The sequence below is a fragment of the Zonotrichia albicollis genome, chromosome 6 (assembly GCF_047830755.1).
Source record: "Zonotrichia albicollis isolate bZonAlb1 chromosome 6, bZonAlb1.hap1, whole genome shotgun sequence".
In the NCBI taxonomy this organism is placed as follows: Eukaryota; Metazoa; Chordata; class Aves; order Passeriformes; family Passerellidae; genus Zonotrichia; species Zonotrichia albicollis.
The window spans coordinates 40,197,039-40,221,291 of record NC_133824.1 but is presented as its reverse complement, the minus strand read 5'-3'; the positions used below and the strand labels follow the sequence as shown (position 1 = coordinate 40,221,291).

General features: G+C 44.2%; 1 long non-coding RNA gene across 1 annotated transcript in view; it reads right to left on the bottom strand.

Annotated features, from left to right (window-relative positions):
* The window catches only part of LOC141729373 (uncharacterized), a 62,934-nt gene extending 51,191 nt beyond the window's left edge, over nucleotides 1-11,743 (bottom strand). The window contains exons 1-2 of the long non-coding RNA XR_012580849.1: nucleotides 11,651-11,743; nucleotides 10,881-10,972 (exon numbers count right to left, since the gene is read on the bottom strand). This is a non-coding gene — a long non-coding RNA (uncharacterized LOC141729373). The remainder of the gene's footprint in view (nucleotides 1-10,880; nucleotides 10,973-11,650) is intronic.
* Nucleotides 11,744-24,253: the final 12,510 nt, after the last annotated feature.

Below are 24,253 nucleotides of genomic sequence, written 5' to 3'. Positions count from 1 at the left end.
TTGCTTGTTTTGGATCTTTCTTTTTGTACTGTTTAGGAGCAGACAGGGATTAGCCTCTCCACCCTGTCCCACCTCAGTGAGTCATCCAAATGTACTCACTGTCCTTAGGCTCTCGATCAGGGCATCCTGGGAAGTTGCACTGGATATGGTGAGTGGCTAATTGAGGAGGTTTTTGCAGCTCTTCTGCTGCTGCCTCCACACCAGGCACCTGCTTCAGCCTCTCTCAGACCAAGGAACACCTCAGCTACAGGTCCCCACAGCAGGAGCAGCCAGAAAGGGGAGAGCTGAAGATTGCTGTCTTTTCCAACAGCTGCCTTGCAAATGCCCATGAGCTGGAGGCATTTCTGTACAAACTCCAGCCCTCTGACTGCTGGGATGCAGGACTCCATGGCTGTGTACCTGTATCTCACAAGCTGGGCCAAGCAAAACATCTAAAGCACAAGACCTATCTGTGGTAAAAATTTTGGGATACTAGGATGCAATGCGATTCTCATTCTTCCTTCCAAATCCCTAAAATGCTGCTGTGGGAACTTCAGCCCTGCAGTTTTGTGAGGCTTTATAGCTACAGTGATGCACATGGTCTTATGCCAAAAAAAAAATTAACTACACATATTTAACTACATATATTCAACTGCATATATTCAACTACATATATTCAACATCATCTCCACAAATATCACCCAAGGAACTCCCCATAACTGCTGCCCAAAGCACTGGTGACTTGTTCTTCAAAGAAAAGTCCTTTCAGACAGGCAAGAAAACATCCTGGTCTAGATTTTCAAGAGCAGGTAGTGGTTTGAGCGGGTTCCCTATTACCTATGCAAAGGACATTACTTTCAGATTATGTGCCTTCCTGCTAACAGCTTTCCTCCTAGGCACCTTGAACCAAGAGCAGAAAAAGCCACCAGAACCACAAGGATTTCTGAACTACTGGAGCAGACTGGACACGTTTCTAGGTTGTAATTTAACAGGAACCATTTGACAGTATGAATAAAGAATCACTGAATCTCAGTGCACTTTGGGAGAGCTCCTCAGATTGCCTATTCAGATGCATGAGAGATAAGAGAAATGTTCAGACTGAATTTCAAAAGGGCACCACAGTGCTGTTTTGCAGAACATATGCTAAGGTTTTTGATTAAAATTGTTCAGTTTGGGATAGTTTAAATTTTTAAAAATAGAAATAATTTCTGTAGAAAGTTAACAATTTTTTCTCTTATATACAACTAATAAATTTATTTTAAAACTTTTTTTTTCTTTTTGAGAAAAGAGCAACCTCTGTGAAAATTGTCAAATATCACTTCAAATACCCCTTCTAAAGACATTTGAAAATCTAGTTTCCCCTTTGGGGCACATTGCAAGAATCAACAATAGTAACAGTTTGATGTCTGCCTTGTTTCAATCCAGCAGGGTGGGGGGGAGGGAGGTTTGGCAGAAAGTATTATTGTCATGTGGGAGTCTCAGAAATGAGTTGTCTCCTGGCTAATATTCTTCCACTGCAATGGTAAGTCAAATAGGCTAGTAGCCACGGCAACAGCACAGAATTCTTAACTATTGCTATGGTTATTTCACATCACTTTGGGGCTACCCCAGTTCATGCCGTTATCACTCAAGACATTATTTCATAGTGATTTCATTAATTGAGTGCAATTTGGTATATGAATAACACCCACATTCAGTTTAACAGAGGTCATATTAACTGCACTTCTGCCTGAAAAAGAAGACAAGTCAAGCAAAAACAATGCTACAATTTAAAAATAAATACAGAGACTAACTAGAGTTCATAGGTGCAGAGCAGCTGTGTGATATCTCTCTCCTTTATCTCACCTACAGTCCATATCTTCCTAAGGAGGATTTTGGGAAAAAGATGGAGGCTACTGCATTCCCAACCCCACACCTCTCATGAACCCTGCAAGGAGGGCTGGACTGGGGGAAGGCATGACATGTGAGCAGTCAGTGAGAATAATACCTGACAAAATTAGGAGCAACAGCCCAACTACCACCGGTAAAAGTCCATCAGCTTCTTAACTATCATAATTTGATGTGCATAACTCGAAGAAGTTAAAAAACATTGCCAGCCCTGAACAAACAGTTTAGGAACACGTCCTGGTCAGATAATCCAAAGAAAGGACAGAGGTAACCACGCCCATAGCTGATGGAGTAACTGTACCGAGGATGGAGAAAAAAACAGAAGCAAAATGACAAAAAGAGCCCAAGTTTCCAGGACACCATATTGCAAAGCCTCAGCACTGATTTACTGGAGCATGACCTCCTGTGTAGTATCAGCAAAACAGCAAATCCATGGCACTTCTTGAAGATGTTTCCAATAAAAGTTTTCCTGTCCAATGGCATTGATGCCCAAGAAAGACCACAACACCCCTGAGCTGGTGTTCTGTGCCAGTGCTGCACAGCTGATCAAACAACAGGAGATCCCTGGTTTATCTCCTATGTTCATTTGTATTGACATTCGTTACTCTTCAAAAATGCACACCAGGTTTCCCAAAGCAAACCTTTGGAGGGCCATGTGTCCCCCTCCAGTGTTAAGTTATGTAATTTGACTGTGATATCTGGAAAGCAAAAAAACCCAGCCAGCCAACCAAAAAACCCAATAACAAACAACAGCAAATTCAAAAGGGTTCAAAAGACCCATTTTTCAGAAAATTGAATAATGATGTATTCTGCAAAGACAAACTCTTTAAAGTGCTTCTGGTTTCAGAAATATTTTAAAAACCCCAGTGTTCCTATTGCTTTCCAGAGTTATCTGAATTCCTTCAAAAGCCCACTCAAGGTTAAAGAAGAAAAACAATGTTATTCTAATGGAACAAAGCTTTTTTTTTTTTTTATTACAAGATTTGAAATACAGTTGCAAAAGAAGAGCTAGAAAACCAGAAAGATTCAAGTTTAGACTTTATCTTGTGTTAATTTTTTGCTCTTTTGTCCCCTGGGTTTTTTTCTGAGGTGCTCCTCCTCCAGAGAGCTGCTTCAAAGAAGCTCTCAAAACCCCCCATTTTTTCTCCACTACTCTTTTATTCTGCAGCCTTGTTTTAGCAGCTTGAGAATATGCAGGGCAGGGATTTTTCTACCTAAGCTCATCATTTTGTTTAGGAAGCCACAGAAACTGCAGCTAGCAGCTCATCACTTTATAAACATCCTAACCGTACGCTCTAGAGGATCATTTCTGTGTACAAACACTTTCAGTCCAGTTTCTGCTACTGCAATTTCTCTGATAACAACTTGCCATGTTTACATCCATCTGAAACATTAAAACCCCCTGGGGAACAGTGTGGGTCCTTGGTTATTTATCTGTTTGATCGACCTGAACAACCTATCAGCAGTATTTTCGAAAGGCTGACTTGCGGGCAGCTGCAGCACCAGGGGGGCTGGTGTTACTTGTCCTTCTGTCCTCGCTGCCTAATCTCGCTGCCTGCTCCTTAGTGAAGATGTTAACTCAGAGCAGAGCTGGCAGCGGTCCCCCTGCTGCCCCAGGGGGTTCCTCCTAGCAGTATGCAGGCAGTCATTAGTCTCTGACTATCATCTGTCAGGCAGCCCAAGCCACTGGGCCCCGTTCAAGCCAAGCAGGGATGTCACATTGTGCGAAGCCATGCCATGAAATAACAGTAGAAATAACTTAACGTTTTAAATCCCTGAGGGCAGCTGCCCCATCAGGCTGGCAGAGTAGAACACAACAACACAAGGCTAAAGCACAACAAATGGCGCTGGGGTCTCCTGCTTGCACGGGAGGGAAATGGCTTAACACCAAACAACAGAGGAACAAAGAAGGGCTTGAGCCAGGCTCAGCCTAAGCCATTTTTATGCACCTAACTGATCTGCCTAATTGAAGGCCTCTCCTAAGCAGGAGGCTAACACACCTTAGCTGTCAGGAGGTGGGACAGGTACAGCCAAGGGTCACCTGGATCCCAGAGGATCACCACTTTGGATTACCCCTTTATAACAGTGACTCGCTCTTTTAGGTGACTACAAGGATCTTGGGGATTTTGCAGCATGAAGGGTGCTAATCAGAGTACTCTAGGCGTTCTAATATTTTAGAAAAATAGCTTACATATACCACAAGGACATGCCCATAACCTTCACCGTGCTAGTGCTGTGAGGAGGCTCACACAGAAAGACATACCCTTTGAAAAGGGAATACATGACAGCAAGAGGAAAACAGGAAAAAAAATGTAACTTGGAACAAGTGTAAAAAAAATTTCCAATAAAATAGCATTTTCCCCTCAAAATGAATTTTTCCACAGTCTATAGGGTTTCAAAAGAAAACTGGACACTCTTGAAAAGGGATTTTCTGGTAGCAAACCGTTTCTGTAAAAATGTGGACATAGCTCTCCCAGGGATCAGGATGATTCAGTGCTGCTGGAAATATTTAGTAGTTATCTGTAGTGAGATGGCAATATTTTGGTTATTTAGACTTCTGACGAGCATGGATCATTACAAATAGCTTATTATGAAGCATATAAAATGAGGTGGTAACTGGATAACTTGACAACAAATTATTTCCACTATATATAAGTGCATGACAGTCTATATTGGAAAATGATAAATTACACCATTCATGTGCCCTGAATTCACTGTAATCTCTCAAGGGGGGAAAAAATCTAGGTTAAATAATGGGCAACTAAACAGAGACATATGTTCAATGTGCACCACAGATCAGAAAGGCAACGAGACGTTGGAAATCCTGCAACAATAGCTTTCCTCAAGCTGGAGCTGCCAGTTGAAACTGAGACATGCCTACACTTCTTTTTGCCTGATAAACCCTCTAAAATATCCATCTCTCCTTCCACTCTGATGAGGCATGAAGTTGGTAGCACCACCCAGCACCGCAGAAAGCGTTGCTCTGATTTGCATGCTGCCATGCATGGCACTCATCCCTGTGCCGCACATCCCCTGCTGTGGCTCCTGCCCTTCGTCTGAGGCTGCTCTGCAAACTGCCAGGCCCTCATGGGTGGGAATGCAGGTGTGTGATCACCTCTGATGAAACCATCCACATCACCCGCGTGCACTACTCATGTTTGGGAGGAAAGGGTGCGGAGCTGACCCCTGGAGCAGGAGGGTTTTTGCTGCCCTTGGAAGCAGCACTGTAGGATGATGCTACAGGCAGATGCCATCCAGATTGTCAGGGAGGCATTTGGAGAGGTGGCTCCTCCAAAAATCCCAAGCTGATGGAACACCTAATGGAACACCTCACGATTTTCTCTCTCCATGCCTCCCTGCCCAGGTACACCTCTGGGGGGTCCATGCAGGCGGAGGGCGGGCTCCAGACGGGAGAGGCACGGGCAGAGGAGCTGCCCGAGGGGCGGCTGGGCAGCGGCAGGACAGGGTGAGCCGGCCCTGGGATGCATGCGTGGCTCTGGCCCGGCATTTCGTCTGTGCAGGAGGGGGGCTGGCGGCGGCAGGCGAGCCAAGTCAGAGCATAGCCAAGCGAGAATGTTCTGGCAGCCCTTCCTGGCAGCCTGAGCAAAGTTATTTATCACTTTGTGCATTTTCCTTCTCATCTGTGTACAGCCGGCTCCAATGGCTCAGCTTGCATTTTGCCTTCCAGAGCCAAGCCAGTCCCTTGGCTCTGCTCGGTCTTGGCTGTCCATTCACACCTTCTGTCTCCTCCAGCTCTTCCTGGAGTAGCTCAGGATTGCAAATTAGGAGTAGGTGTCTATAGCCAGGGAAGAGATGGAAGCATCAGCAACCCACACCGATGGCAAAGAGCACATCTCTCCCAGGGAGGGAGAACACCAAGCTGCTGTTTACTGGGGCTGAGGAGCTGTGCACAGTTTGTGCTGCTCCCAGGCAGCCTCTGCTGGGGAGCTCCAGTGCCTGCCGGCAGCTATGAGACATTTTCTTTTATTTATTTTAAGGATTGTGCCTTTGCTCTGACTTTTTCCAAATTGGTGGATGCAACAACAGAGAATTCACAGCAAAATTTTCCAGTCCTATGGACTCTTTTCCATACTGCTCGTGAATTTTGCCAAAATGTCTAACAAGGGTACCTAAATTGGGATTGAAAATAATACCAGCTGCATTCCGATATTTATAAGGCTCACATTTGCTCTTGATAAGGGCATACCACACTCTTCTAAACACTGAGCATTGCAAAAGCAGATCAATACTAACTCTGTTACACCTTGCATCATCAAAAGCCTGGACAATAGATTCAGGACTTTGCCTAAAGGAAGAACCTCTGAATTTAGCTGTCATTTCTCTCCTCCTCCCTTAGCTGCCCCTGCAGTTTTGTCTGGGGATGCTAAATTCAGTGCCAGAGTAACAGCAGGACTGCTTTTGACCTTGCCGAGTTCCAGGCAGTGAAAAGATTTATGCTTTTCTGCTGGATGTCACACTCTAGAAGATGCTAGATAATCCCCAGCCTCTGCAAGGTCAGATCTTGACTACCTTCTAGCCATCCTGGTCCCAGCAGGGCAAAACCTCCTACTATTCTTATCAGACATGTTTTTGTTTTTAAATCATTCTGATCAGATGGTGGAAGGATATAAAACAAGGCAAAGTGAGGGTGAAGGGGCACCTGGTCTGCAGCAGATTCCCAGAAGCACTCATGACAACAAAGTGTATTGAACAGCAGCTTCCCATCAGGAGCCCCTGATTTTCACATCCTGAGAACTTTCCACAATTGGGCTGCAATTTCTCAGATTTGGTCTCTGCCTGAAGGTAGAAGAGGAAGTTGAGCAAAATCCCTTCAGACCTTCTGAAATGAGGAGAGAATGAAAAATTGCATTTTCTTATTGTAATAAAAATTCTAACCATTTTTTTTCTCTGTAAAAGGCCACATCAAGCTGCTTGGAATTTGAAACTTGGTGTGGGTATAGCTCTCATTACAAGCCAGATTCAAAGCAAGCTGAGGTCAATAACTGTCTCTGCCTTGATTTTGCCTGCCTCTGAAGAAGACCCTACAGCTAGGTAAACAAATCGTAGAGAAAATCGTTCAGAACAGTTGTGCCTATTTTCTACTTGGGAGTTGCCTGGGAACAAGCTCAGTTTATTTGCAATGTGTCTAGGGTTTAGATGTATTCACCAAAGCCCAGCTTTGCTCCATCCTCCTCAATTTTTATTTTAGAACCTTGCTCCATGAATAATCTCCTCGAAGAACATATCCACCAGCAGATGAAAGGACATCTTTAGGTAAAGAACTTGTAACTAAATCATTTCTACACCTTTTTTTTTATAGATGGGTCACAAGCGGATGATTTGTCAGTATTATGCATCCCTCGTGCACAGCCCAGCGTATCTGAGGTCCTGGAAGCTGCTCACATTTCAGTGTGCTGCAAGGCAGAGAGCAGAGGAGCCCTTGGTGGATTGGGAACTGACCTCCACATCTCCCTGCTGCTCCAGCTTCGGGACCATCCTTTCTCTTGGCACCGGAGCCCAGAGGTCTTTCTTTGTTAAATTCTACTTCAATTGGTTTAATTCTGTTTTCTTGCTGGAAGAGGATTTAGTAAAACAAACAAAACATCTTACCAATGTGAATATTCACAATTAATGACAAAACTCTGAAACAGGAAGGTCATTTCTTGGGGAGGGAGACTGGTATTATTTTGAATGAAGGGAAGAGTGCAAAGATCTTGCAATATTTGCTGTAAATGGGTTGTTATGGTGAACATTCCTGTCAGCAAGTTCATTAGCTCAGAGATCCACGAGTGAACACAGACCAAAAAATATGTTTAAAAATTCAAGAACAGATTAGTGGACAATATTTTGCAATCTTTGTCTAGCTCTGCTTCTCACTGAGAATTAGTAACTTTACTCCAGGCCAGATTCAAATAATCTTACTCATGCAGAGCAGCACTGTGTTTTATGAGTAACCCCAGTGACATTTAGGGCTGTATTTTGGAATAAGATTGGAATCAGAGAAAGACAGTGGGAGGCATGGCTGAATCACCTTGATTAATAAGTGTAAAATTCTTCGGTTTTTATGTGCCTATATAAATAAACATAACAAGAATAAGGAGGGATGTCTGGATTGACAGGCATGTGAGGGAATTTATAAACATCTTTTTGCAATATACAGCAGACTCCTCTTTTAACAGAAAAGGACAACACCCAAAAGTTACTTAATATCAGGAAAAGAGGAATTCACACCTTCAGAAACAATAGAAGATCAAGCCATTTTGTGGGTTTTACTCTCAACAGTTCTGGCTGTTGCCTGTGATATTACATAAGGTCTACACTACTCTCCATAGAAGTGATGGATGAAGTTTTCAGAGCCGCCCAAATGTCTTGAAAGCATGTGGTCCATTTTCCAAAATAATAGGGTCCTTGGGATTCTAAATCCCATTGAATTTCAGCACTTCTGGGAATGGTCTCATTCACTTCTAAATCAGTTTGCATTTTCCAGTTTGTTGTGCTCCCCATTTCATTTTATCTCGGGACTCCAGCCATCACCATACATCAATAACAAGATCGTCAGAGGGCAGTATTAAAAAGGAAAGCACGGCTGTGCCTAACTGCTCTGTCAAAATGCCTCCAAGAGCCATCACAGGCTCCTGACATTACCAGTGAGCGAGGAAGGAGCCAACTCAAAGCTCGCTGATGTAAAGGAAAAGTCCACTCATTTCTATGGATTTCAGTGAGGCTTGGATCAGGCCCTGGAAGAATAAGGATGACATAAAAATAACATGACGTCTGCCAGATTCACCAATATGCTCTGATGTTTTGCCCGGCTCAGTGATGCAAAGCAGATGGGAAGCACTGACAATCCTGGCCCTCTTCAATCAGTTACTCTGTCTCTCGGATTAGTTTTCATCGGGCGTTTTATTCACGACATAAATACATTTATCTCATCAGTGCTTCTGCAAGAGTATGTCAGAAGAAAAATCACCACATTTTAACTTTATCAGAGAAAAGGTTTCCGTATTTTATCACTTGATGACTACCAATTTTCCACAAGGTTTCTAAGAAGTTTATTATGGAGCCCGTGAATTTTGCTGACTTATGCAGGGCTTGTAATTAGTTGAGTTTAGCTGTTTTTTATTTCCATGCCACTTTGGCCCAAGCAGCATGCACAACTGTGCCATTTGATTCTTGCACCATCGAACAGGGCATTGGAACAAATATTCTGCAAAATGCAAAGCTTACCTTTAAGTTCAAGCCCATGCTTAAATACCATCAAAGCTATCATAAATAAATACATGTACAGTGCCAGAAAATGCATTTAAAAGAATGTAGCTTCCTTTGAAAATTACCCAGTGTCTCTACCCTCTCCTACCCTATTGCTACACAAAAAGGAGTTAAATCTGTTGGGAAATACTTATTCACGAGGAGTTTGTGCACTCAGTGCCTCAAAGAAAAAAGAAAAGGCATTGCCCTGTCTAACATTATATGCCAGGAACAAGCAATAAAGATGTAATTCAGGCTGAGCTTTCAGTATGCGTGATTATAATAAATATAGGCATTAATAGACATTAAAAGTTGCTGAATGACTGAGAAGCTGAGTAGATTGGATGACGTCCCTCAAAATGAAATAATCTATATTTGGCTGGTAATTCATTTCTTCCGAGATGCTTTCTGCTTGACTCTGCATATATTCCTCATTGCAGAAATAACTTGGGCAATTGCAGTCTGGCTCCAGCCTCAAGCCAGCCAGCCCGGGAGAGAGCATTAATGCTGAAAGACAGGATCCGAGTTCCACACTCCCACCAGACCCTTCTCCACGAAAATGTCCCAAACTATTCAGATAACAGCTGCTGTGCTGCTCAGAGCCTGCTGCCTGGCATAATGACCTGACCACAGTCACACCACAGAAGGGTCAAATTGGCCCCAAGTGTGAGAGCCATCCTGCACTTCTGCACCCGTATTTCCCAGGCTTTCCCTCTGTTCCTCAGAGCTGAGGGTGGCTTAGAGTGTCTGTGCCCTGGAGTGACAATCTGCTGCCAGCTGTAGCACATCCACCACTTTTGCCTGCAGTGCCATAGAGCTTGAGATCACAAAGGGAGGAGAGAAAGTATAGAAATAGAAATGCACGAGATCAGGCACAACCCAGGCTCAAGCCTGGGTTACCTTGTTCTAGGTAACTTTAGGTAACTTTACAATCATCAGACTGCCGAAGGATGGGTGAGGCACTGAGACAAACCTGCTACACACACTTGGGCCAAACAGTTACAGTGAAACTCTATTCCTGGCTGCAGCTAAGATCCTGCTGACTTACAAAGGAAAACAATTAACCCTGTGTGCCCAAATTCTTCCTCTGAAAAGGAAGGATTGCTTGTCATATATCACTTGTCATCCCTCTGGATTGTAAAAGATTCAAGGCAGGAACTGTCTCTGTATGAGCACAGTACTGTCAAGTCCCAGCCGCAGGTGAAGTGTCACACCCTTCTTCCTTCAGACTGAACTGAAATTTTGCCATGGCTTATTTAGTCTTATTGCTCCTAACATTATAGTGCTTTGCCACTATTCCTCTCTCTTCCATACTGTTTATTTGTAGAAAGGAAGAAATGTCACAGAATAATGGATTTCTGCTGCTACATAAAGGCTAAGCCAGAGTCAAGATATTACTGGAACAAATGCACAAATTATTAGTGAGGCCGAGATGAAATGTTTATTTTTCTGTTGGGCATAGTGATGATGAGATCATGTCCTATCACAGTGCATTTCTACTCTGCTACACCAGTACCACACCTAGACCAAATCAACCAGTGGCAGTTATGCTCCCTAGTCTTTTGGGCAGATTTGAAAGTCCTAGACTTGGATATTTCATAAAGATGCAAAGCAGGTGAAAAAAAAAGTTTGAAATACAATGGAGCTGCCCTTAATGAGCCACCAGAGTGTCCTTTTACTGCATGAACAGCAGACAATTGGCAAGGGCCCAGGATGGAGCAGCTCTGTGTAAGTTAACAGCATTGTTACCAGCTCTAGGAACTCACCAGTCCTGAGGGCATCCAGTGATTTCCCAGCTGATCTACAGAAATCTCCCGTGTGGGAGATCTTCCACCGTGACTGGTCCCACTCCTGGGCACTATGGAGAAACAAGAAAAGCTTCAGAAAAACATCTCTATGTGACCACTATGCTGTGATCTCTGCTCAATTTGAAAGCAAGTCCTCAACCCCAGAGGCCTCATTTACTCCTGCTTCATCCCCTAGCCCAGCCATACATATCTATCTTGTTTATTTTTGGAGGCAGAATATATTTTACATGTCTTGAGTGACCTTTGGTGAAACAGTCTTCCTCCAAGGTTTCCCCATCCAGACAGGACTATAAAACAACAGCAAGTAAAGCACAATCAGGAGATTATTCAAAAAGTCTCAGAAACAGTCACTGGAGTAGATTTCACAGGCAGCAATGTCAAGACTGTAAAACATGTTTGATGGAGCATTTTACACTGCTTTAAATTTGGAATTCTTTGGAGAGTGTCTGAGGGTTTTTCAAGAAACAAATACAACCTTCGTCCGCCATGCACACACACGTATACACAAAAAGCTCCTTCATGGAAGAAGCTGGCATCCTGGGGCTCTGACCTCAGCTCACTCCTCAGCTTTATCAATCACATTATATAATCAGTGCAGACTGAACAGCATTTGGAAAATGAGTTGGACTGGGTTTTTCTTTTTCCCCCCTGCCCTCCAGCTAGTGTACCCACGAAAGAGAGCCTGTAGCTCAGACATGGCCTGGGAAGGATCTAATGAGAGTTCTTACCTCGCTAAAATGAGGTGCTGTGGTGGTATCTTAACAGGAGGCTTGGAGAGTTCCTTCCCCCAAGGCAGATTCTCAGAATATTTTGAGGTTGTCTCTTTGGAACTGAAAAAGGAAGGTAGTTTTGCTGCTTCACAGATTCTTTGCATCCTTTTCTCTCAGTAATCAAGTGAGAGGTAAAACCACCGAGCAGGAAACAACCCCAAAGGGACAGTCCAAGGTACAATAGCACAACCTGGCAAAGAGTCAGTGCATCAGGGTAGTGCCTTGGAAAGCACTGTCCCCCCAGATCCTGCAGCTGGGCAAACCAGCCCCAGCAGTTCCACTTTCACCTCTGGCTCCCTGGAGTTACCAAACCCAAACCACCACACTTCCTCGCTGGAGAATCCAGCAGCCAAATGTCCTTTCTCTATCTCCATGACATTTTTTCAGGAAAACCAAAATAAATTGGCTGCAGACAAGAGATGTTTGAGAGTAATTTTCACAGTTCACCCTCACTTCATCCTTCCGCTGCACATCCATCCACAGCCACTTTGAAGCCTTCCTAAACCTCATCACTCAACTTCCTTGGCTTTCCACACTCATGGCTTGGTACAACATTTCCCACACACTCTCCCCTCACTCCAAAAACACACTTTACTTGAAGTTCAGTGCTCAAGCCTTGTCAATGGCAAGAAGACTAATCACATCACAGCATTCAATGCTTCATTAGCAGCTTTCCCAAACCAGGGATCCCCTTCACGGGGAGCAAAAATGCTCACGGTTTTAATCTGGTGACAGCTGCCTCAAATTATATACTGCGGTATTAAAACTGACTGCAGGTTGATTTCTCTGCTTAACTCAACTCACCACACATTAACACACAAGTTGATAACCAATACTTAGAATGTGCCCTCTCTGCAAAGCCACCACTGTTACTGTCAGTGTGAGCAGCTGGAGCTGCAGAGCAACACAGACCTCCAGCAATCCTTCTTAGATCTTGTAGTTTATCATACAGTTAGAGATATGTGATCACCGCAGACAAAACAAAATCATAGCCAAAACTTCACTTAAAATCTCGAAAAATCCAGACCTTTATTATGTGTCAAAGAAGTTTGTCTAATTCCATTGATTTTAAACACATTCTTTGTTACTTCCTCTCAGCTGGAAGCAGATACACAGAGGGAAAACCCCTTCTGATGTACTCACAGCCTGACCCAAGTTGTTCTTACAAGATTTCCAATTTCTGTTCTGCATCAAAGACATGTATTATCCATGAGCTATTGGCAGGGAGAGAACCCAAGATTTCGAGCAATAAAAACCACAGAGCTGGGGTTTTTTTTGCTGTTGAAGTTAAAGGGCTCCAAACTGGGGTAAATCCTTACAGCTTCCTCTAGATGCTAGAAGTGAAAGCCTGAACCACTAACGATACTTTTGACTAGAGGGGAGCCTGATGTATTTAATGAATACATCATTAAATTCAATCACTATATCACAGCAGTCATCCCTTGCACTCAGGTCACCAGGAGCAGTCCAAGGTCATGCACACATATCAAACTGGAGGTTTAAACCACACACAGTCTCTGTGAGGTTGCACTAATGTCATCATTCTGTAAGAAAAGGTGCAATGGGACCTTGGCAACAACTGCAATGGCAGTTTTGGATATATTTCTCTGAACCAAGGTGAAATTTCCAGCCTTTCAAATGAGTTTATTGTCACAAATCCCCAACAAAGTAGCCTTTTTTCTTGGTGTTTTTGCATTCATTCCATCTTTGCATACTCTGTGGCTTCCCAGAAGTACCTCCTTCGTTCCCAGCACAGCACCCATTTCTGGCAGCTGCTCTGTCTGCACCACCAGGCCACCAAGTCCCCTGCTGCCAGCAGAGAGCCAGTGAGCAATCACCCAGCTGAGAACCTGCTCAGAGCCAGGGGGACCTAAGCCCAATTCCCAGGTCTGCCATGTCCCTCTCTTCCAACTGGACATCTGCTCTTCAGCTGTATGGACCAGACAGTCCTTCATTTCTCCTGATTTTTACAGCACTCATGGAGGTGACAAACTCTTCTATTCCCCACTGTTGTACAGCAGAGGATGAAGTGGAATTTTAATGTCAGCTGGAGCCCCTTGGCGCTATTAATAAAAACAACGATAATAACAAGGGAGGTTTGCAAATTAGCAACCCTTGCTACAAACAGTGATACACCCAATTTAGCACAAATCATTGCAGGCTCTTGCCTGCTTAGTGGCTATTTTAATCGCTGGTGACTAATGCCTGTGAGGGCTATTCCAGGGTTTGACGTGTCTTAAACACAAGAAAATAGGGAAATCTTGGAGAGAGAAAGAAAAGAAAGGAGAGGAAGAGGGCAAGAAAAGGAATTGGCCAAAGCCAAAGGTTCATCACCAAAAGGCGTTCAGCTCATACCACCCATTTTGCTGCCGTTGCTACTGCATTTGCTGGGGTCACTGACCAATTCCTCCTCTGAATAACAGCATCATTTCTCTTCTTTTGGTGCAAATCTAAGAAAAACAGTCATGCTCTGGAACACAAACAAAGGCTACCTGTCCCTTCCTTGGTTATGGAAATGGGGGTCAGCCTTTTTATTTTCAAAGGGGGCAGAGCTGGAATGCTCCCTGGCACACCACCAAAAAGGAAATATCTGCTTAAATATTTGACAGGAAGAGAAAAAAAAAAGAGAGAAGAGAGGAAACAATGCAAAGGGGGATGGGGAGAGGGAATTCTTATTTTGTGCCGAGGAAAAGGGCTGCATGGCAAATGAAGCCACAGCTCACCTCTGCTGGGCTGTACTGAGCTTCGCCTTCATGAAGTGAACACCTTTTCCTTACACCACTCCACTTATTTTTCTTCATCCTTATTTTTCTAAGGACTAAAGGGCTTTTCCTAGTTGAGGAAAACTGAACAAAAAGCCACCGAGCACCACGTCCCTCAGCTAGACATGTGTGTTTACCCAAGACACACTTATCTTTTTTCCTGTGGTAGGTCAAGGCTCACAAGCACTTGAACCCACCTGACAACATCCAGATCACATTAAGCAGCACTCCGGAGAAAAAATAAAACAAAACAAAACAGAAAAAACAACTTTCTAAAAATGTTTAAAAAAAAATTGAATTTTGAAAGAAAATAAAATTGCAGGGAACAAAAAAGACATCCTTCAGAGCTAAAGGGTAAGGCAATGTTTGATAGCACAAGTGATCAAAATAGGATTTGGCCAACAGCATCCAACCATAATTATTTATGTGAAGGCCATCAAAATCATGGAACTGTTTGGACTAGGGAGCTTAAATATCATCTAGTTCCAAACCCTCTGCCACAAACAAGGATACCTTCCACTAAACCAGGTTGCTGTTTTAGTAACCAGCTTGGCCTTCTACACTTCCAGGGATGGAGCATCCTCAGCTTCTCTGGGCAACCTGTTCCTGTGCCTCACCACCCTTATTGTAAAGAAGTTCTTCCTAATATCTGATTTAAATCTACCCTCTTTCATTTTAAAACCTTTAGTCCTCATAATGTTCCTCATAGAGAGTTCCCCATCTTTCCTGTAGATCTCCTTTTGGTATTGGAAGGTTGCTATGAGGTTTCCCCAGAGGCTTATCTTTCCTTGTCCAGGCCAAATAACCCCATCTCCCTGGACCTGTCATCAGAGGAGAGGGGCTACAGCACTCTGGTCGTCTTCCCTGTCTCCTCTGGACTCACTCCAGCAGGCCCATCCATGTCTTCCTCACACTGGGGACCCGAGAGCTGAACACAATACTTTGGGTGGTGACTCAGAGGGCAGAGTAGAGAGGGCAGTAACCTCCCCTGACCTGCTGGTCACAATTCTTTTAATGTAGCCCAGGATGCTTTCTTGGCTGGAAGTGCACATGGCCAGCTCATGGCCAGCTTTTCACCCACCAGCACCTCCAAGTCCTTCTCTGCATGGCTTCTCACAATCCACTCATTGCCCTGTCCAGGCATTGTCTGGGATTGCCTTGGCCCAGATGCAGAATCTCACACTTGGCCTTGCTGAACTTCATGAGGTTCACATAAGCCCATGTCTCCAATCTCTCAAGGTGCCTCTGGAGAGCATCCCTTACCTCTAAAGTATCAGTAGGTGATAGCTTGGTGTCATCAAGAATGACAAGACTGGGAGTCCAAGTCTTCTGCTTTCCCTGGTGTACTCCATCTGACAGACCAGCATCATAAAATTTTTTTTGCTCAGGTCATGCCTGAACAGAAAGCCACCCCTGAGTACCCAACACCATTTCCTTCAGTACCTGCTGATTTCAGGGCAGCCAAGGAACCCATGACTTCTCCAAGGCTCAGGGGGCAGAGATACAGCAAAGAAAAAAGACTGGAAGACAAGTATTGCAAACAGTGGGACAGAGTCAGCAGCATTTTGTTCCTGTTCTTTGAGAGCTAATGTGCACTTTAACTTTTAAACAGAAGATGTGGGGAGACTGGCTCAAATCCTCCAGTTTGGCTTCTCCTCTCTATTACACCACTGCAAACATGCATATATTTTGTGGCCCCATAAAATCTTTACATTCACTCAGGTCACTGCAGGTTTAGTTTTACACTGTTGGAGGCTCCAAACAGGACTGATCATAAACAGCTGCTTCTGTTTTTAACTAAGAGGGGAATCTTTTTGGTTTATTGCTCTGTGGCCACTGAGTACTAGCTCTGGAAAGCTAGTCATCCAAGTTGCCTTGGACTTTTGCTCAAAATATGTTGGGTTGGGTTTTTTTTTTAGTACATGTTTGTTTACCAGTGTGGCTCCAGATTGTTGGCTAAGATCTGTAGACCCCTGGTGTAGCTACAGGAAATATTTCTGAAGTGTTCCTTTTCTGAGAAGTCTGCAGCTTAAATAACCAATCTCTTTCCATGAGGCTTCTGCACCAGCTAGTTGGCTTCTCTCTTCTTTCCCTTCTCCCCACCTCTCTGTCCTCTTAAGCCAAAATTTGATGATAAAGAAGGTATCACCTCTGTAGGTGTTGGTAGCAAGGAGAATGTCATGTGGTGCACAGTGCAAGCCAAACTTTCGCCCTTGCAGTTCTTGAGCTGTTTCCCTTGGATTTCTATTTGTTACTTCCTGTATATTTTTTCTTCAAGCAGTAGATGTGACAGGCTGTCTGCCTGTGCTTGTACTTCACAGATCAGACAGGAACCTCCTAATTGACAAGAGGAAGAACTGGAAATTCTGGGGGTGGCCACAGTTGGCAAAGTTCACACATTCACTGATAAGCTCTCCAGGAAAATGTACCCTACAGCTTGTTCTGGCCTGAAACTTGCCAGGTACTCCTGAGTACAGAGTCTTCTGCATCCCTTCATCCTTGACCAGATTTTCAGGAGAACTCAGTGCACTGGGATGCAACATTTGTGGTTTCATAAAAGGATCCTTTGGAAACCTGGCATGTATTTGGTTTCAAAGATGGACTCTCTTGAAAATCTGGTCTTAACAATCATGAAAAACTCCGGAAAAATTACTTCTGCTTCTTTTGACACAAACTATTGCTTTTGCAGGTCCTGCAAGCTCCAGTGCAGCTCTTTCACTGAGGCCTGTGCTCTACAAGGTGATGACAAAAACTCAAGATATCCTTTCTTTTGTCATCCAGAGATGTAGGGGTTCCATGTACAGAAATGTATCAAAACCAAGAGGTTCCAATCCTAACTCAGCTGAACTTTCAAAGCTGCTTGGAAACCTAATTCACATAAAACTTTATGGGAACTGGACATCCAAATTCCCTAGATGGCTTTGCAAAACACAGCTGTAACTAATTGCTCTGCAGAAAGGTTTGGGGGGAAGATTTTGATCTAGAAAAAGAGAGAGAGATTTCAATGCCAAAAAAGCTTTTGCAATAGATTCTCACATGGAATCCACACGGCAAATTCTGGGCTATCTCGTCAATGAAGTAAATGGAGCCATTTTGTAATACCTAATCCTCTCTCTGTAACTCTTCATGCACCTGCAGAGGTTATAAACTAAGAGGGAGAAAGAATTTCTTTTGCTGAGTTTCTAGTAATCCCTGCTGCTGCAAACTCTGGGGCTGAAAGGTTGAATAAATCAAAACGACTGATGAACAATTCATGCCCAACTCATTCCCATTGAAGAAATTGTCACATTCCATCAGTGAGGCTGGTAAAATCTGTGACCATCTCAGCCCTTATCAAGCCTTAATTTCTTCTTCCTGTTTTGGCAATAATTTAACGTTAAAGGTCACAGAGTGAAATGCTCAGTCAGGAAGCTGAGGAGTTCTGATTTAATAACAACATTATTTAGCCCCACGAAGGCCCACTTGGTATTTTCACCTCCTTTGTTCCTTTTCAAGACCATGATCCATCTTCCACTGAAGACAATGGGAGCATTTCCACTGAATTTAATGAGACTTGGATCAGGCCTAAATGTCAGTATTACTCTATTAATATTTATGCTGTTGGAAGTATGTCAGAAAATATACAGGATGTGCAGAGTGGCTGAGTGAGCGATGAGAATCATAAATTTTCCTGACAGTCACTTCTTCACAAATCCTTAACATTTCTAATCTAACCACGGCAGTAATAAACTAGCAGGATTCTAACCTTCTCCTCTTACTGTACAAACCTTTCTCCCACTGTAATCTGTCTGAGTTGGCTCCAGAGTCGAAAAACCATCTGCGTTGCAACTCCCTATCTAGCTCATGTCTAGTCTCTTTCTCTCTCACACACATACATAAGAAATTGAAACTGTTATTTTAGAAGTTGCACATTAAGTTGTCTAAATTAAAAGGTTCTCAAAACGGACAAGCTGCATGGTTTGCTGTGTTTAAAGACCCTCAGCTTAGCAATCCTCACAGCCTTCGAAGCAGAGGAGCTGAGCACCCAAACCTGTTGCTGCAAGGCTCCCATAAACATGACAAGTGGCAACTGCTCTGAGAAGGTTTCTCCAGGCTGTTTTCCTTTGGTGTTTCCTCTCAGCGTGAGGGAAGGGCCCAGTAGTGTGGCAACAAGCGGAGCCTGCTGGCTTGCCACGGGAATGCCTGTCACTGCAGGGTGTGTGGCAACCACAGTGGTCAGACCCTCTTCACACAGCTACTCCAACCTCCCTGTTGCTGGAGAAGTGATGGGCAAAACAGCCCCAGAGGCCTGAAATTTCTGTTTCCTTTGAATAAGTCTCCAGTCGGTCGGATTCCTCGCTGCCTCACCGCCCCTTCCCAGTGAGCTGAGCTTGCCTGAGTGGGTGGAGGAATGCGGGCAAGCTCGCAGCATAATAGTCAACTGACCACCAGAGCTGTAGAGTAAGGTCACTGGGGAAAAACAGCCATTGAAGAATGTGGCTGAGCTATGCCCCAGCTATGCAGGAGGAGGCTTTGTCTCCTTTGGCATGCTGAGCCTGACCAGGGCCACAGACAGGATGGCACTGAGAAACAGGCAGGAGCTGCTCCAAAGGCATGACCTGGAAAGGGTGGCTGCCAGATATGTCTGCAGGACATCACCTCCTAACTCTGCTTAGCTGCCTGGTCTAGAACTGAAGTACAGCATGAGAAAACATGGAAATGACATACAAACAGAACATAAAAAGGTTAATAAAAGGTAGTGCTGTGGTACTCTTGGAGATACACTGCTTCAAGTTGGCAGATTAACTCATTGCAGATTAAGAAATACACCCCATGCTAAGGGACTAAATCAAGCATGGTTGAGGTGGAGAAGCACCTTTTGAGGGCATCAATCTGCCCTGCTCAAGCAGAGGCACCTAGAACAGGTTGCCCAGACCCATACAGTGAACTTCAAGAGACAGCTGTTCAAAGTGAGAAGCTTCTTTTGTATCTGAGTGGTGATCTGTTCCGAGGGACAGTGTCCTCAGCTCCTGACAAGCCAGCAGTCCAACTTCTCAGCTTGAGCCTGTCAATCCAAAACCTCAAATCTGAAGGATCCGTTCCTTGAGGGACATTTTTGTCAGTGCAAACATGATCATTCTGACCATTTCTCATGTTGCTAAACAGCAGTGTATACAAAATCAAAATGTAAGCATTGAGGCTGGAATTTCATCAAATCATAAAAGATTTCAGACACCAAAAATCCTGACACACTGGGCAGCTCGCACCAGTATGGTCCCTTTGAACTTCCCACAGAACCAGCTTTTGCAACGTTACTTTTAATTTCTGAAAATATAACAGAGCAATCATTTCCACAGTGCCTTTGGACCGGTGTTTTATCCCTCTGGTGATGGGTGAAAGGGCAGGAAGCAGAGGGACAGGATGGAATTTTGAGCATGACCCAAGTCCTGCCAGGACACAGGGGAGGAACGCTTTCCGAAAAAAGAGAAGCTTTGCCATGGGGGAAGTGGACTGCCTTGCCTCCATATCCTGTGGATCCAAACTTCCCCCTGAGCGTGACATCTCTTATGAAAATATGCATGCAGACTTCTCCAAACTGTTTCCCGCTCCACTCTGGCAGAAAGGCCAGTTCTTGACAGTCCGAGATTTTAACAAAAAATAGGTTTAGCCCTGCCACTCAAGCAGTGTTAGTGCAGTGGAAACGAGGGAAGAATCGTGCCTAATATTACATTTTGTCTGGAGATTTCCTGTGGAAATCTTTGACACAAAGAAAATAAAGTGTTTGCTGAGATGAGATGTGTCACAGAAAATATCAGCTATCCTGATTGCTTGAAACTGAAGATTCAAATAATGGAAAAAAACCCCACAATGGTTCATATCATCCAGGCATGAAGTGTTTCCTTCTTTCCTCTACAGAGCCAGCATATCCTTTAGGAAAAGGATCTCAGACTAGTCTTCCTCACTGCATATCTCTTAAAATATACTGGTGCTTCACAAAAGCAGGTTTTGGTCTTTTTCCTCTCTTTTTTCCTTCAAAATTGCTGTTTATGGATCTCACTTTGGAGCATCTTGCAAGGGCTTGACTCAGAAAGCATAAAAAGCACTTCAGCAGGCTTGGCTAAAACTAACTCAAATTTTGACATGTGCTTATGTGACTGGGGTTAGTTTTTCAGGTACTAGAAAATTTTATCATTTAGGAAGCCACAAAGTCCTTGTCACGCCTGAAATTGCAGCAAAACTTCAAATTTGAGGAATTTTGGCCCAGTTTTCAAACTTGCATTGAGACAAACTCAACATTTACAATCACTCTGGGCCACCGGTAGTTCTGTCAGACACTTTTGTTTTTTTTGTTAGGAAACTTAACATGCTAGGAATTTAAACAAAGGTGGTGTATCAGCAAATGACTCTCACACAGTGTGATCTCATCTCCAAGCCACGCAACATTTGGGAACAGGAGTGAAGTTCCTTGTGCTTTAGCAACAGACCAACATAGTAGACAATAGCTAAAATACCCATACAGTTTAAAACACAAATACATCTTCTCAAACCTGCCACCTCCCTTCCTTTCCCACCCCACAGAAGATAAAAGTGGACTATATATCATCTAATAAAAGTTATGTGAAGCAGAAGGAGGAACTTGGGTAATCATTTTTGATTTAGACATGCAGGCAAATACTCACCACACAATTTTTCAAACATTAACTTGATGAGAGTATCACCAGGATCATCATAAGCTCAATTACAACCTGGACAAGATTTTGAGGAGTTCTTAGAAGGGCTGCTAGAACTACATGGCCCCAAGGACTCTTGATCAGGAAGAGCAAGCAAATTCAAGCCTGGATGCACATCAGGAGTGTGAGCTGGTGATCCGGTTTCACTCCTCAGCCTGCATTTGATGTTTTAAACCTTTCAGATCAGGGATTATGTCTTACTGTGTATGAGATGCAAAGCACCCAAGAACAAGGGGAACCCGATCTCTGGGCATTTTAAAATCTATTGTAATACCAGTCCAGAAAAAAAAAAAAAAAGTTTTCCAGTTTTCCCTGCTTTTTCTGAGACTCTGCTTCGATTTGAGACTTGACCTGGGATAAGTAGAGGTTCAGGGAAATAAAACCAATAAGAAAAAAAAGCAGAAGATCTAATGAAACATGGTATCCTTGGTATGTTTGCTGAGCCCAGGAGGCTTTTCTCATGAGTTTTTTCCTAACATCTTCTCTCTATGATTTTCGTGTCTGAGTAAATTCTGAGATTAGCGCCCATTAGAGGGAAATGTCTCCTCACCAGCTCTAAATTTCATTATATCTGCAGAAATTGGATTATCTTTGAAATCTCTACTCCCTTCACAAATTAGGATGGAACTAGCTAAAGAGTCCTTAGGGAGGAGATAGAAGAGCAAGCAGGATCACAAGGTCATGCACAATACACATTCACATTAGACTTATTTCCTTAGAAAACTGGCAGCAAAAACATGCAAAATACTTTCTCAGGTCTTGGATGCTGGAATTAGATTGGCTCTGCATGCCTGCATCCACCACCCAAAGTGACAGGGTTATGAACATGCCCACTAATGCACATTGCTGCGAGTTGTGCCTGGTTATCTCCTTCAGAAAGGGGATCAGGCCCTTGATCACAAAGCTGAGGTAGATATAGAAAATAAAGAGTGGCCTTACTGAGCCAGACTGAAAAGTTGATCTAACTGGGTATCTTGTTTCTAGAAGTGGCCACAAAAGGAGGAATAAAGTTCAGCAGACATGTTTGGTACTTTTCTCCAACAATTTTTACTCAGCAACTTCTTAAGAATGACATTACTACACATACAGCAATCTCCACAGATATCTCTTCAATGAGCTTATGTTAACTTGTAATTCAGAGAAATTTACTGTGATGTGAAGTTTTGCTGTGTTTCCTGAAGCCATGGGCCATGTCTCCTGCAATGTACCACAGGAGAAAAATCTCAGAGGCAGCACAGAGCAAAGCAGCTGTAACAACCCTCAAAAGCTGGACTGGGCTAGAAAGCATTAAGCCTACACAGATTTTCAGACACTTGACAATTTATGAAGATTTGAATAGGTGCTGCCCTTTTGTATTTAAATTCTCTCTCTGGATTAGACAAAACTAAAGCAGCTAAAGGATTCTCATCCCAATGTAGCCTGCACCTACAAAGGGTTTTCCTGGCACAACCAAGCTGGTTGAAACTGTGACTCCCTGCTGTACTGCAACGCACGAAACCAAGCGCGTAAACCTCTGGAGCGGAGACCTGGCTGTGATTCAGCCACGAAGCAGGCACGAGCTCTGAGCACCTACATTTGCCTTTTGCTTGTTCTCCACAAGCTTCTCCCCAGACAGGGCTGTGACCCAGTTCTCACTGAAGCCCACAAAGGCAGCCGAGCGGCTCTAGGAGCTGGATGGCACCCAGCGCCTGCCGGAGTGAAATGCTATCCCCTGTCTCGCAGCTCCAGGCCTCCTGCCCCTGCAGCTCAAAGCCACCCTGACTCCTGCATTCCCCCCCAGCTTAGCGGGATGGCCAGCGCCAGCCCTGGCACAAACAAAGCTGCTCAAATCCAATGTCACCACTCACGCAGGGCAGGACTGCCGCCATCCCCTGGCACCCTGACCTCCCCCAGCCGGCCGCAAGAGCATGCCACATCTTGTGCCCACATTTTCTTTCCTAAGGAAGCCCTCAGGGGCTTCTTTGGCGCAGTCCACACTGGTAGTGAACAGCTCCCTTTGGCTTCCATGTTTACATCCTTGTGGTTGTTAATTTGAGAGAAGCCTTTTATTTTAGACACACACACACACCCCAACTCCCTCTGCAGGGGGGGGAATATGTGACCTTTAAGATTGTTTATACCAATCAACAAGAAGCCCTCATGCTGCCGGATTCCAAGAAACACGAGACCGTCTTGGAGCTTGGGAGAGGGAGGGGAGCATGGGCAGGAGAGGGAGCAATCAAGGTCAGGAGTTCACAGACAGGATAAAGCAGAAGGCAGGATGAGCAGAGAAGTGGCAGGGCATGCCCTCTCCATTCAGAGAGGCAAGGCAAGCGCTGGCAGTTCCATCCACCATGTGCGGCATGCCGGCATCCCGGGGCAGGGAGCCGGCATCCCAAGGCAGGAATGAGCTGGTTGGGGCGGCCTTGCAGAATGAGGGTGGCCATTTCTTCCTCAGAAAAGCCTCACGGGTCTTCTGCCAGCCTTGCAGCATTTCGCTGAGTTCCAAGAGAGATCCAGGACAAGGAGAAATTATTGCAGTCCAGTTTTGTGCTCTGGTGCCCGCTGTGATGAATAAAGTGTTTTTGACAAGACAAGGAGAAAGATTAAAATATTTTCCCACTGCTGAACACAAAAGTAAATAAATAAGTAAACAGTCAAGCATTCAAATCCAGGAATTTCCTTTCATTGCCAGCATCAGCCTTTAAGGGAGTAGCACCACAAATTTTTTCCTACCATTATACTGAGACAAATGAGCAAAGGTTGCGGTTTCAGGGATCCAAACTTCAAGTGCCCTAACAGGCAGAGGAAGCACCAGACTGGCATGAAACCCATGGGTGGCTTGTGCTCAAAATGCCTGAACTGACAGAAAGGAGGACTTGCTTCAACTTCAAAGGCAGTAGCACCACCATCTTAGTAGGTTCAAGACTGAGTCATTGGAGGGAGAAAGAAAAAGGGCAAAGCATCAATAAAAACCATGGGAGCACAAATGCAGTGGGATAGACTGAGATGCTGTGATACAGCACACCACTTCTGGGCAGCTGGCCCAGCTCAAGGCAGGGGTTTTTGGGACAGAGGTACATTTCTTCTTTTGAGTCCTCTCCCTAAAC